Here is a 16,054-nt window from a genome sequence, read left to right on the forward strand (position 1 = left end):
AAATGTGGTCCCATTACCTATTTTAAATCTCTAGCATTAGTAACAATTCATAACAATTAAAATAGATCAATAGACAGAAAACAACAAATATATATTAGATTTTCTTTGTTTTCTTAGATTTTCTTTTTGAAAGCAAAATTTTTTTAATAGTAAATTTTACTAAGTATAAAATTTTTAAATGAATTTAATTTTTCTTAAAATCCTTAAAAATTGAATACAAAAGAGAGAAAAAAGTCAACAATGGTAAACCTTCTAACTCATAAACTAGCAACTGAAATAAACAAATGTGGACAACTGTTATGAACAAATGTGGTCCCATCGTCTATTTTAAACATTAGTGATTTGCATTCTGAAACTGAAAATAACTAGAGGAACTGCTCCTGCATAGTTTCGAAAGAGAAATCGCAGCTGCTAAAAAAAGTATCATCTTTGTTAAGATGACACTTTCAGCTGGATTTCAAAATGAGGAAGAAAGACCAAATTAGTTAAGCTGTTTCATTAAAATCACTCAATTATCACCATTATTTCTGAGCATTAGTTTTACGTTTATTTTATATTTAGACATGAATTCAACAAATTTAATCACTCCTGATTACACAATACAGTGAGCTTAGTGCAAACACTTACTACTAATAATTATTATCTAAAAGAGTTGAATAATTAAAGGTTAAACAATGAAAAGATTAAAAATTATTTAAGACAATAAATAAACCCCAGTAGTTGCCTTGTAGTTTGTATCAAACACTTGTAGACAAAACCTTAAAATGAATAAAAAATTACGAATAAATCATGAGCAATACTGAACACGCTAATAAGCAATTGAACAATCAAAAAATACTATTTTGTGCGATAGAAGCATTTTTAGAATTATCTCTAAAAAGGAACAACGATAGGTTAAAAACTTCTGATACTTCACATTTATAACAGAAACATAAAAAAAAAGAAAAACAGATACATAAAAGCAAAATTTTTGATAAAAAAAAGAAAGAAAAAAACAGGGATAAATTAAAACTAATGAGCAATAGGTACATTAAAAAGAACTTTTTTTCTCTGCTTTCGATGCATTACTCTAAAAAGGATCATTAATAAGATAATTTTTCGACTCTACATTTATAACAGCAACATGAAAAAAGAAAAAGACACATAAAAAAAGCACGACTTTAATTACCGCCGGACAAGACAAGTTTTCCCAACAGGAACATCTCCAACAACAATGACTTTTGTCAGTCTGAACTTATAAAAATGTAAATATAGTAAATGTTTTTTGAAGACACACATATTGATAATTCAAGTTACATTTTCCCTGGCATAATTATTTCAGTTACAGTAGAGCCTTGATTATCTCTGAAAAGTCTTTTATTTCAATACTTCTGTTAATCGAAATTGATTTTGAAGTGTTTTTTTTTTCTTCATGCATACTTATTTAAATTTCAATGCCCTTTTATGTAAGTAAAAATGTTTTATTATTCGGTGATATTAAAAATAAGAATTGTTAAATACTTAAAAAAGATATGTTTAATAAATTGTATTTCATTACAATTAAGAAGTTGTATGAATATTATAAATAAATGAAATCAACTTTGAATCAATGACATCAGCTAAGAATTCAAAATTAGATATTGCTACAATAAATATACAAACTTTACTTTCTAAAAATATTTTGAAAAAGGTATTGTAACTTAAAAAAAGGATCCTTAAATTTGAGGAAAATTCCAAACCTGAAATACTGAGTTCTGGTGAAAAATAGGGCTCTGAGAATTTAATGCACCCTGGGACAATGTTAAATCAGCTAAAGAATGCTCCCTCGATAATATGATTATTTCCATTGGGTACTTGCACTGCAAGAAGATCTCCCATACCCACACATGTGACCCATGATGTCAACTAATCTTTATCAGCAAAATGGCGTATTAAAGTTGAGCCAAGTTTCTCCACATAAGTCAGAATGTTAATTAACGTTAAGTTAATTAAATACAGAGCCTCACATCGAATCAGCTGAAATATAAAATTATTTTTCGTCTACTTCTTTTACTTAACTTAGATTTATAATATGGTTACGTGTTTTATTGTAACCGTGATATATTTTTGTACCTGGCAACTTCGATCAATAATTAGTTTATGTTCCACATGGCTTCCAACCTGTCCCTGCTGCTAAGTCTCTGAGTAAATATATGGTGAAACAATCAACAACCAATCAACATTGAGATACCCACACTATGCCATTTGCAGGTATCCCTCTGTCTGATGTAACAAACTTACTTCAGACATTAGAGGTCTTACTTTATTTGAATTAATTCAGAGTAAGCTAACAATGATTAATTCAGTATAAGATAACATGTATTTTAGAGTAGAACTAAAAAAACATGATTTAAATCTTCATCAAAAAGCCATAGGCAACTCTCTTACAATTATTCATTTAAAATTACTTTAATAAGAAAAATACCATAGAAACGAGAGAGAGAAATAATCTTACATTTCACATTTCAAACTATTTATTTTATGGCAAGCACTGTGAATCCGGTAGGAAAAGTTCATTTCTCCATGTGGTGAACAATCATAGTTGTATGGCTAAAAAGCAATAAGTGAAATTTTAAAACGTTAATCAATAAATAACAATTATACATGTTTTTGTGAATCAAATCACTATTGACAACTAACATGAAAAGTTGCTGAAAATTATTTTATTATTAATTTTTTACTACATATAATACAATGGTCTCTTGTATTCAATAATAATAAGAACAAACATGTATGAAAGTTACAACAATAAACTTAACATGTTAAGCAACATACCGAGCTGGTTCCAAGAGTTCTTTAGCAGTTACACCATTTTCCTGCTTTAACTTGATCAATGTCAATTCAGTCATAGTGAAAGGTATCAAATACATATAATCTTTAACTCGCTTTTCACTGAAATAATTCCAATTGTTTAGGATCATACAAAATACAATTAAACAACCAAAAAATCTTAAAGGACTTTTGAAATGAAATCATAAGTTTTTCTGTATTGTTTAGCTTTATTCATTCATATATAGCACGAAATAATTATTTCTTATATTTTAGTATTTTTATTATTCTTTTGAGGTCAAAATGCAGCAAATTTATATTTTGTTTGAAAAAATTCATAAAAAGAAGTTTTTAAATAATAACATGTAATATAAGTCCTATAATGTATAATGTTAATCCTTCACTAAATAGTTTTTTTCTTCCTCTTTTTTGAATCTAATTTTCGCTTAATCATAATACTTCATTAGAAAGTAGAAATTTTTCTCCACTTCCATAAACTTTCTTGTCTCCAGTTAAATAAACTCAGTAAATATTAATGGTTACCTTTTGTAGAAAAATATCCAACATTCTTTTTCTTATCTAGGGAAAAACTATTATTTGGAAAGGAAGTAAAAAGTTTCTTTTAAAACAAAATTTCTTAAAACTTTATGTTAATAAGTAAATCAAAATTAACCAACTACTTTGTGATTCATATGTTTATGCTTATTATCATCTTTTTCAGAGTACAACAAAAGTTTGAAAAAATAATGGACATTAAATATAGCTTAAAAACATAGAAAAAATATTACAAAAATAGAAATTAAATTTTCAAAGCATGAAAATTAATAGAGTCTATTTCAACAAGATATTTTTAAATAATGCAACAACCATTTTTAAACTTTTATCAACATTAATTTTACTAATATAAATCTTTATATCAAGAAGCTGGGAGAAAGCTGTGCACAATTCTTATTAAAATGTAAGTTGTGGAGAACACTTTGATTAAAATTTATAAGAAAGCTAATATGAACTAATTTATTTAAGTAATTAATCACAAATTAAAAACTGCCAGTAATTACATAGGCGTCAGAATCTAATAAAACAAATGGGATTGATGAATTAGTCACATCAATTATAAATTAGCTATCAATAATTTTAAAATAAATTTCATTCAACGTATTTTATTTTAATATACAAATTAAATTAACAAAAAAACAAACACTGGTTTTCATTACTGTAATAATTGTAATTTGATTGAGACAATTATCAGTCAAGATCAGTAGACTACTGATGGACTCTGGTCTACTGATGGAACTATATTTTAGAGTGAATATTTTTAAAGATACATTCTCTTGTAATTAAATTGTTATTGCAGAAATTGTTATTGTTAGAAATTGATCAACTTGTATTAAAGTTTTTAAATTTCGCAATATGATCTACAGATTTAGTTTTTAGCCAAGTTAGAGAAATAAACACCTGTACATTGTTTCTAGATTATATTAAATGAAGTGTGATTGTGCTTTTATTTTTATTTGTTAATTTGTAAATCACTCTAGTTTTCAGTAGTAAATTATGAGCATGTTAACTAAAGACTATAATACTTAAGTAGTTTTAATCCGAGTTTTTATTTAACCCAAACAGCCAACACTCAATATAAGGACTCTTGCTGACTTAAACAGAGCACTGAAATTATAGTATAGTGAGGTAACATGTATAAAATAACGGTTCTAAAAATTTAATTGTTAATAATTCTTGCCAGGTAGGTAAATTTTTTTCTGCAATTTAAAAAATAGATAAAATACTTCTCTTTAAATACTTCTTTTAGGAATGAAAACATTTAATTTCAAATGCTATTATGGAAAGTTTCATGGAAAGTTCATTCCAGTAAATTGTATATTTAAATATACAATTTACTGTGTTTTGATTAAGAAACTAAAAAATTTTTCTTGTTAAATTTCAAAATTAGATACTAAGATTGTCAACAGATGGAATCTATGGCTACAAACACCATTGTTCCAACTGAAAAAGTATTTGCAAGAGTGTCATGTCTAAATTGTCATGTAAACTTGAGCAGGTTTTGCTACATATGGTAGTCATTCAGAAAAAATTTCCTTCTGTTGTCTTTTAATATTATCAGAACTTTTGTTCAATTATGTGCAAAAACTATGTGTGAATTATGTGCATTATGTGTGAAACTAAAAAATTACCTAGTTTCTTAAGAACAGTAGCAAAGCACCTAATTCTATCACCTTCATTTTTTCTTTGGTTAATATTTCAAATTCTAGGTCATTTTTCTGGCAGTAGGGCAATAAAATAACATTGCATGCATCAAATAGCAAATGGAACTTTCGTATCTTACATTTTAATGAAGAGGTCTATGCAATAGGGAAGCCAACAAAAAAGAATGTAAGCTATTTATAGAAATGCAAATGAAATAAGATGAGTCATTCTATGATATTGCTTTTGAAAATAAAAAATACACACAATAGCAGATAAAGCTAATTACTAATAATTACTTCATTCAAATTATTTTAAAATAGAGTCGTTTAAAATTGCACCAAGAAATGACTGAACGGAAACAATCTTCAACTTGATTGATGTGACCCTAATTAGTACCGCTGACTCGACCAAATTAGTATACACCTCTGAGTAGTAATATTAAAGATCAAGTGGAGTGCCCTCTATACCTAGATAAATATAATTATGAAAAAAAATTAGAGACAATAGCTAAAAACACACAAAATACACTGAATTGGTTAAGTAAGAACATTTTAAAAAAGTGCAATGTCATTAATTTTGAAACTTTACAAGAAACTTGATTTATGAGTATTTTACAAGATGAAGTTTTAAATAAATTTTATCTAAAACTGATTTTGCCAGCTAAGTGTTACACAATGAGTCAAGATGCAACAAGTTTTCAACTGTGATAAAACTAGTGCTTATATATATATATATATATATATATATATATATATATATATATATATATATATATATATATATATATTCTATTCTGGGAATCAAAGGCTGAAAACATACCATTGAATCATAATTAGATTTATATTTCAAAGGAGGAGTTATTTTTAGAGTCTCTTTTACTTCCATATTAGGAAGCATTAATTGATTTTCCACAATGCGTAGAGTTACAAGGTATGTACAAATGGAACCTAATTACATCAAAATCTGTAAGTATTTAATGCGAGACCGATGGTTTTGGCATGTCTCTTGCTGAATAACGTGTTCCAATAAACATCTGCCGGAACCATCCGGAGTTTTGTCCACCCCCTCCCTTGTGGAGAGTGGATGTGAAATGCTATAGCCACCAGCCTACCTTTAAATTAACCTATCGATAACTTATTATGGCTTATGAGTGCATTATTAAAAAAAAAATACAACAATGATAACAGGGATGTAGCCCTGTTATTATATATATATATAAACTGCTGTTTGTAGAAAATGCAACACCATGAAAGAATCATCAGAATCAAATGAAATTTAATGCAGAAACGACTTGTACTGATACAAATAAATGATGAAATTTTCAAAACAAAAGAAACAAATTAAGCGTCCGAAATCAGTATTTGGTGCAGCCACCACGCGCTGCAATAAGTGCTGCTATACGACGTGGCATGGAGTCAAACAGATGTTGAATATCTGCTTGAGGAAGAGAATTCCATATCGCTTGTATGCGCAACCAAAGTTCGTCTTTGGAAACTGCAGGACGCGGATCACGAGTGAGACGCCGACCAACCATATCCCACACGTGCTCAATAGGCGACATATCCAGCGAATAAGCAGGCCAAGGAAGAAGTTGCATGCGTTGTGCTGAACAGAAGTCTCTAACAGTCCGCGCAACATGTGGGCGTGCATTATCCTGCTGAAAGATAGCTCCAGGGATGCCTTGAAGGAAAGGAACGACTTCGGGCTGTAGCACTTCACGGACGTATCTGTTGCTATTGAGATTACCCTCAATTCGTATCAAATTGGATCGTCCATGATACGAAATCGCACCCCAGACCATAACTCCGGGTGTTCGACCACTATGTCGTTCAATAATACACTCAGGAAGGCAGCGTTGACCGGCATAACGTCTAACACGAACACGGCCATCATGGGTCCACAAATTGAAGCGTGATTCATCTGAAAAGACAACTTGGTGCCAATCAGCTCGCCAGTCTCTGTGCTCAAGAGCCCACTGCCGACGCAGCCGTCGATGATCCGCCGTGAAGGGAATCCTGTATAATGGCACCCTTGCACGCAATCCACGGCGCAGCAGACGACGACGAATTGACGAAGCCGACAATTGTACACCTGTAGCAGTAGACCAATGTGCTGCCAGCTGCCTGGAGGAAGCTGTGCGATCATTCACCGCCATGCGGAGCAGGTGTCGATCATCGCGCTCTGACGTCACCTTCTGTCGTCCAGTGCCTGTTTTTCGAGTTGTTCGGTGCTCGTCGGTCCACTGCTTCCAAACTCGCACCACTGTGGAACTGTTCCGCTGCATACGAGCTGCTATTGCGCGATAGGAAAATCCTCCTTCTCGAAGGCCGATTATCCTCCCTCGTTCAAACTCCGTAAGTTGCTTGAATTTCTTATTCTTCCGTCGTGGAGGCATACTCAGGTCTCACTAAACGTTTGCCACTAACAAATAATCATAGACTATTTTCAACGTCCCGCTACAGCACTTTATTTATACGCTTTCAGCATCAATTCAGAGGGCGCTGCGCGCGCCACGCACGCGCGATGGCTCTGAAACTTTATTAATTTGCATAATATCCTATAATTGACATTTGCTGCGAATTTCATTTGATTCTGATGATTCCTTCAGGGTGTTGCATTTTCTACAAACAGCAGTTTATATATATATATATATATATATATATATATTATTTCTTAGGGAAAATTTCACTTCATAATTCAAACTTTTTGATTTAAGTTTAAAAACTATTTTTTATCACAATCAGGCTGAGTTATGAGAGCGAATGCAAAATATATGCTTAGTGTGGCAAAATGATCGATGCACAAAAACTAAGTGACAGTACAATAGACTACACATAAATATTTTTGAAAATTAAAAAGAATAAAACAATTTCAGTACTTAAAAAATTAATAAAAATAAGAATCAAGGAGGAAAAATGCTTTAAGAAATTAAAAAGAATGCATGAAGAAAGATTTTAAGGAATAAGAACTTTAAAAAAAATGAGCCCCACACCAGACTCCAAAGAATGGAAATTAGTACTTGATAACAATACTGTATTTTTTACTGAGGAACCAAAGTATTAAACTCAGACATGATAAAAGTTATGGTATTTTTATTTATTTATAAGATAGACAAATGATTCCTAAAAGAAGAAATTATCTGAATTTTCTTCAATGTTTTTTTTTTTAGTGCTTAATTTTTTTTCTTTTTGTATATAAAAAATAAATAAAAGACTTACAGACAAAAGAAACATTAAAGCAAACAGATTCCTCCTTTATTGAACTAAGCGAGGCTTTAAAAAAAAGAAAAAAAAGACATTAAAGTTTGTCTCAAGTATTTACTACAAAATCGCACAAATCGAGCAGGTCAAAAAGAAATTAATCAAATGTATGTTTCAAGATTCACATATTATAATTAATAATACTGTACTAAAAATATTGAGATTTTAAAAATATTCAAAATTTAGCAGTGGCAACTGCTGAAAAATTGATAGAAAAACAACAATAGAATTATCGTATCAGATTATTAATATTTAGTTGCGCAATTTGAATATTCTGTATCATAGTAATATCTGTATTTCAAGATATTATGTGAAAATCAACAGCAATAACTGCAAAAAAAAAAAAAAAAAACGTAAATCAAGTCTGCGAAAAATCAATTACACAAATAAATATGTGATTAGAATTTCTCGCTTCTTAATAATATTGTATGAAAATATCACGATTTAAAAAATCATGACGATATCAAGTAGCAAAAACTGTAAAAATCTCAATTGAACAGGGATGAGAGTAGTCAGAAAGTAAAAAAGAGGAAATCCAAGAATGAATATATATATATATACACACAAAAATTTGACAAAAAGAGTGAGATCTTTAAACTTGTAAACCATGTGATTATAAATCCTGATGATTAATTTTAAAATTGTATGAATATATAAATATTAATCACATGCCTTATTTTTAAATTGAGACAATATGAATCCCGATATGAGGCTTTTAAATCACGTGAATATGAAACTCTATATGGATGGGTGGTCTAATGTAAATAATAACAAGCGTCCTTAAACCGGAAGAAATTTAGAAAATTTCCGGTGTATCCCTCCGCTTATGTTATGACTACGAGGCGATGTGTGAACATGCCAAATATTCTATGCAGTTTTGTTATTGTAATTTGGGTTCAAATCTAAACATAATTGTACCATTCATAAGAGCTTTCAGAAATGTATTGATTCTCAGAGGTCGTAAGGCCAAAAAAAATTTTGGAAAGTTAATATCTCATTGTGAATAATTCGTAAGGTTTGCCATGTTTTGTATTTTATCCCTTATTTGGCTACATTTGAATAAAATGTCGCCAAAAATATCTTTTTAAATTAGCCTAATTAGAAAATATTCTAATGATTATAATATTAATATGCTAATGCTGAAGTTTAAAGGCTGAAAGAAAGAACTCGGTACTTGTGAAATACGGCAAAAGATATGATGCAATAATTTGGTGGCGCGTTTTTTCAATCTGCGGCGTAGAAATATATCGGAAGCAGCAACCCGGAAGTCTTGAAAGAGCAATTTTACCACTAGCGCCACCACCCTCAGCTTTACACGATCACCCATCCATAGAATTTTAAAGTATGCAGAAATACAAATCATGATGCGTATTTTTTAGAGCACGTAAACACGAATCACGGTGCATAATTTTCAAACCGCGCAAATACAAATCACAATGTCTAATTTTTAAAACACGTTTAAGTACGAAAATCGATGTTTGATTTTACAACCGCAAAAACGTATCACGACATAGAATTCTAAGCTCGCATGAATACCAATCGCTACATAGGGTTTTAAAAAGCGTAAATACAAATTACTTTATTGGATTGGACTTCGTTTAAATACGAAAATCGATGTTTGATATTACAACCGCAAAAACGAGTCACGACATAGGATTTTAAGCTTGCGTGAATACGAATCGCTACATAAACATAGGGTTTTAAAAGAGCGTAAATACAAATCGCTATATTGGATTTTTAAATCTCGTAAATAAGAATCGCAATGTACGATATTTAAATCGCCTGAATAAGACTCGCAACGTTCAGCTTTTAAATCAGGCAAATACGAAAATCGTGAATACGAATCGCTACATAGGGTTTTAGAAGCGCGTAAATACAAATCGTTATATTGGATTTTTAAATCTCGTAAATAAGAATCGCAATGTACGATATTTAAATCGCCTGAATAAGACTCGCAAAGTTCAACTTTTAAATCAGGCAAACACGAAAATCGATGTTTGATAATAAAATAGCGATTTTAAAAATGCATAAATGCAAAACGCGATATTGGATTTTTAAATCTCGTAACTAAGAATCATAATGTGCGATGTTTGAATAGCGTAAATAAGAATCGCATAGCGCAACTTTTAAATCCTGGACTTGGGATTTCTAAAAGGCTTGTTTGTATTGTTTTTGTTTAGACATAATAAATAAAAATTTACAAGATTAAGTGAATGAGCAAATAAATATTTTCACCCCAAATCCACCTCTATTATTTTATTTATTTATTTTTTTTTGTTTGCTTTCACGCCAGATAACAGGGTCATGACGTCTGAATTGCAAAAATACGAGCTATCCGGCGGACGAATAAAAATACGGAAAATCTTATTTTCTGTGAAGAGAAAATAGCTAAAATAAGTAAAAATACGGAAGGGTGGGTTAGCAGCTAGGATGTAGTTTGAATTTTTTGTTTATCTTTGAAAATCGTAAATAAATACGATTATTTTATTTTAACGATTGAATTTTCAAAAAAAAAAAAAAAAAAAAGCGGGATATTTATTTTTTAAAAAAAAACGAAACTTTTAGAGAATCCGAGTTTTTGATAAAAAGGCTGAAATTCGAAAGGCAAAAGCGAAAAATTCTCATCTCTGTATAAAGGTCAACCAGTTTTATCCCAAGGAAATGATTTTTTGAGAAACTTCAGAGGGAGGAATGAGGACTTCAATGCTTTCGCTCCGAGGAAAATTAAATTCCTCATAAAATATTTTAACTTGTTCAAAAAAATTTCCGCGGAAATTAGCGGGAAAAATGGAAAAATCTAAAAAGAAACGGAAATCCGCGAATCCGCGGAAGAATCTCATCCCTGATTGAAAAAAACAGTAGTATCCTCGAAAAACAAACGATAATAATAAATACATGAATTGAATTTTGCGGGTCATAATAATATTGGAATTTTAAAAACCATGAGAAAATCAGTTGCAGTAACTGCGAAAGAAAAAATAAAACATCGAAATCAGGAATTATAATGATATCCAGCGGGTTGAAATCTCCATTTACAGTTATCATATAAAAAATTCAATCTAATTGTAGCTAAATAAAAAACGAGAGCAAATATATAATATTGATTAAATATTTCCCTTATTACAAATCGTAATTTATTACTCATTCAAAAATAAAGTTTAAAAGGAATGAAAAAAAACAAAATTTTTTTTTCTAGAGAACGATAATTTAAATGTTAACTATTTCAAAATTACTTTGAAGATCATAAACTTAAATATTTTTCTATTCGCCTCCGTGGTTCATTAATTTTAACCGAAGGTATTACAGATACAAGATAAGAGTTAGTTATTACAGATATAAAGCATAAAAACTCAAACAAATCTGCTGAAAAAAAGTTCTTTTGGATCTCATTAAGTACTCAAAAAGAAAAAAAAAAGGTGCTTGTAAAAGAGGTATAAATTTCATGTTAAGGAGATTTTGTGTAAGTGGTGAAATTTAAATTTTTGATCAGCGAAATTGCGAGAAAATTTTGTTGAAATATAAATTATTGATTTACGAAAGTCTGTGAATCAATGATCTTGAGATTCGCGGAATTCTGCAAATTAACAGAAGAAAGACATGCCTGATAAGAACAAAAATTCCCAATAATCAACTTTAAAATGAATTTTAAAAATCTAATTAAATAAGTCAAATATATTAAAAAAATAATAGTAGATAAATAAAAAGGATTCTACCCATACATTATTAGCCCTTACTGTTTACATTCAAAACTGCAATGAATTTATCGATAAAAAAAAAAACATACCTTTGGCATCTCCAAGACTAGAAAATATAGAGTTGATTTTACAAAGAATATTTTCTGTAAGTTCGCGAAATTTTGCTATCATTGGAAAACTATTCCAATTATACACCAATTCCTAAAAGAAACAATATATAGCTGTAATGAAATATTACAAGTTATAAAATTATAATGCTAAGTTTTATAGTGTAATGAATAAAACAGTTTAACACATTGAATCAACAATAATATATATATATATATATATATATATATATATATATATATATATATATATATATATATACATATATATATATATATATATATATTTATACACAACAAAATAAATAAATACAAGAAAACACGAAGAAAGTTAAGAAAAACAATAACTTTCATTTATTGTGCATAAGCTGCAAGTAAACAGAACTCATTAGATAAGTTCAAAATAAAGATAAAACAAAGGAAAATAATAGACATAAGAAGAAAAAAAAAAGGGGTGGGGGATAACTTTTTTTCTCTTTATTATTCCCCCCTTTTTTTCTTCCTATGTCTATTATTATTCCCCCTAGAGATTAAAAATGCAATCTGAATATTTAGTAAAAATGGCTGCTCTAAACACAGAAGTTACCCATAAGATTTCTTTTTGTGAGTAAGGCAGATTTTTGCTAAACATTTTTAAATAAAAAAAATTACAATAATAAAAACAAATTCTGAACAAAAAAAAATCCAATTTAATTTAACAAAAAATAGCTCAAAAATAATATTGACCCACCGGGGGAAGGATTAGGTAACAAGCAATTGTCCTTAATTAAGACAAATAACCTATTAAAAATACACATAAAGCATTTAAAAAATTTCGTCAAATAATGTTTTTTTTTTTACATAAATGAAAATTTCTTTCGGAAATATCAACTTTGCTATTATCTCATAAAAAATAGAAGTATATTAAATTTAGAAATATTTTCATAATACTCTTTGTTATCTTGTTTTCTCATTTAATACTAAAATAATACTAAACAGTTACATTCATTGTGTAAAACATTTACAAAAAAAAATGGATAGTTTTAAATCATATATTGAATAAAAATAGGGTAATTATTTATACTTAATTCATGAATTCATTATAATAAATAATACAGATCTCAGTGAGCAATGAAGTGAACTCAGTGAACTGATGTGTCAAAATAATTACTGTTTTTTGAAATAAATTTCCCTTCAAAGTATAGAATTTTTTCTCTAGATACATCAAAAATAAATTTGAAAGCTAATTTAGATCATAGTTTAAAAAGTCCTTATTAACAAATTTCCTAACATAAATTTCTTCTCCTTCAATTTTTTAAAGTTGCAACACCTAATATTTTCCTTATGTTTCTCATGGCCAATCATAAAAAATGAATCATTTGATCAGAATAAAAATTGCAATTTAAATATTATTTTAAAATCAATGAGGTTAAAGTAATTATTTCCTTAATTAAAACTTATCTTTAAAAAGTATACTTACATTTAAATTATAATTATATTTTGTTAAAAAAATTCATCAACACAAAAATTGTAGTTGGGTATAATATTAGGCAGGTGAAAAACTGAAAACTTTAGCCAAAACACCATCTTCTTCACGTATAAATAAACAGCAAATTCACAAAATACAGAATATGAAACTTCTCATTGAAAAACAAATTATGAAAGTAATTTTAGAAACTAACAAGTAGTAGGTAATAAAAATTTAACAGAAAAAACTAATTACAAAGCTTAAGAGCAGAGATTCTTTTCTTTTAAAAAAAATAAGTGATATAATTCAAAGATGATATGAAAAACTTGTGATACCTATGATATACTAACAAAACTCATGATATATTAAAAATTTAGAAATGCAATAAATAATACTTTTAATATTTATTTGTGTTTAGAAATAAAAACTTGCTATTAAACGAAATCTGAAAATATTTACAACATTTAGATAAATGACTTAGTTTAAAAGAAAGAATGTGTGTAAAATATTCAATTTACAAATTTTTTTAACAACAATGAGCTCATAAGTAAATAATCAATTTATTTAAAAAAATTGATATCAAAAATCTTAATTTAAATAATGATAGTAGAGAATAAAGATAGTAGAACTTATAAAATGTAAACTTTTTAAAATTGTATGATATTTTAAGAATGTAACAAAAAATAATCAAAGTTTAATTAGGTTTAACTTAAAAGTTTAAAAATTTTTGCAAACAAAAAATTATTTTAACTTAGGCAAATATACTTTCAAAGAAATTCATTATACTACACTTAATTTTAAAATATTTAATTTTCACTTGTTTCTTAAACAATCAATTTCCTTTTTAAAAACAAAATAATTTGCTATTTTTTGAAAGGTACCAAATATTAAAATAAAAAATTAGATTATAACTAAAGTAATAATAAATAAGCTTTCACTACACAAAAAAAGCTTTTTCTAAATCTAATTCAATGAAATCTTAACAATTACAGTTACAATTAATAACTAACAAATTTAAATTTTGATTTTTCAGTTTGATTTTAACAAAAACATTTAATTTATCAAATATGGTATAATTAAAATAAAAGCTAAAAATAAACGTAAGATAATTGTTACTTTTTTACATAAATTGACATCACATGAAGAATATATATTAAAAAATACTGAAACTGAATATAAACAGACTCATTGAATATTTTTGACTGGTAATTTAAAAGCCAATATAAAGAAATAAAGAGTTTATAACAAAAGAATATGGTTAAATGATATTTGGAAAAAATATTTAAAAAAATTGTGTCAAAGATTATATTCGTTTATTTTCAAAAACTTTATATAAAAACTAAAATTTAATTTTTTTCAATAGTTTTCTTCTTTCAAAAAATGAAGTAGAAATAACAAGAGAAATAGTTCACACTACTTCTTGTATATACAAATAATTACTTACAATTATTTATTTTTTATTAATTATTTTGATTTATTATTAAATTATAAATACAAATATCACGTGTATCAGATATTAATATCATCATGTGTATCAGATACTGGTTTTGGATTTACCAATTAAAAAAATGTTTTAAGTCATTAAACTTACCAATGCTGGAACAATCAGACGACCTTTCTGGGACACAAACTTGACAGATTTTCATACTACATACTTTTCTAAAGGTATAGAATTACCAGCTAATCATTGTTTTAAGCTTGGAACTTTCCTAAAACAGCACGTAAAATAAACTGCTTAATATTTTTAAAATTCAAGAGTAATAATTTAAATGCTACGTTGCAGAAAAAAAAAGAGCTAAAGTTCCAAAATGAGATAAAATTATATTACTTTAAAAACTTACGATCATAAAAAGTTTTCCGCAATGATATTTAAATATAGACTTGTTTTATAAGCAAGACCTTTAATGGAAATTAAGAATAACCTAACATAGAATGGAAATTAACAAAGCAATTAACATAAGCACTTATATTTGTAACTGCCTAAATAATTGCTTCATAATACATATTTCACTTGTTAAACAATAGCCCTAACCAACTTAAATAATAGTGTTTTTAAATTTTACTATCAATTATAAATTGTTGATGACCACATAATCAATGATGAACTAGTGAGGGTGTGACGAAATAAACAACATTGCAAGTGCATAAAATATACACAATAGTTGTAATTTACTTCTCCTCAAACTTCTTTTATTTATAACACAGCTACAAAGGTATAATTGGAAGGCATATCAGCCTGGTAATTAATGAACATAAAAAACAAACAGAAAAGAATTGAATTCTAAAGATATTTTAATGTTTTTTTCAGTTTAAATTATTAACATGCGTTAAGTGATTATTCGAAATTTTAACAAGCAATATTTGAGAACAAAAATTGCTTTTTAAATAAAAAAAAGATCATCAGAATCATGCTCCTCTAAATTACTTATGTCATTAAGAGTGTCCTAAGAACCTGTTTGTATAATTAGAAAACATTTTTAATCATTTTAACATTTTTAATTACGTTTGTATAGTTAGAAAATTTTTTGTAATTTTTTAATTCCTTAAAAAAAACAAAGA

General features: G+C 27.9%; 1 pseudogene across 1 annotated transcript in view; it reads right to left on the minus strand.

Annotated features, from left to right (window-relative positions):
* Nucleotides 1-16,054, minus strand: part of LOC147816802 (ras-related protein Rab-34-like) — a 78,614-nt pseudogene that overhangs the window by 16,198 nt on the left and 46,362 nt on the right. Inside the window, exons 12-16 of the transcript XR_015429145.1 lie at nucleotides 15,087-15,204; nucleotides 12,031-12,162; nucleotides 5,283-5,453; nucleotides 2,794-2,910; nucleotides 2,474-2,568 (exon numbers count right to left, since the gene is read on the minus strand). The product of XR_015429145.1 is annotated as a ras-related protein Rab-34-like (transcript). The remainder of the gene's footprint in view (nucleotides 1-2,473; nucleotides 2,569-2,793; nucleotides 2,911-5,282; nucleotides 5,454-12,030; nucleotides 12,163-15,086; nucleotides 15,205-16,054) is intronic.

This window comes from Parasteatoda tepidariorum, chromosome 1 (assembly GCF_982258835.1).
Source record: "Parasteatoda tepidariorum strain Cologne lab strain chromosome 1, Ptep-v5.0, whole genome shotgun sequence".
NCBI lineage: Eukaryota > Metazoa > Arthropoda > Arachnida > Araneae > Theridiidae > Parasteatoda > Parasteatoda tepidariorum.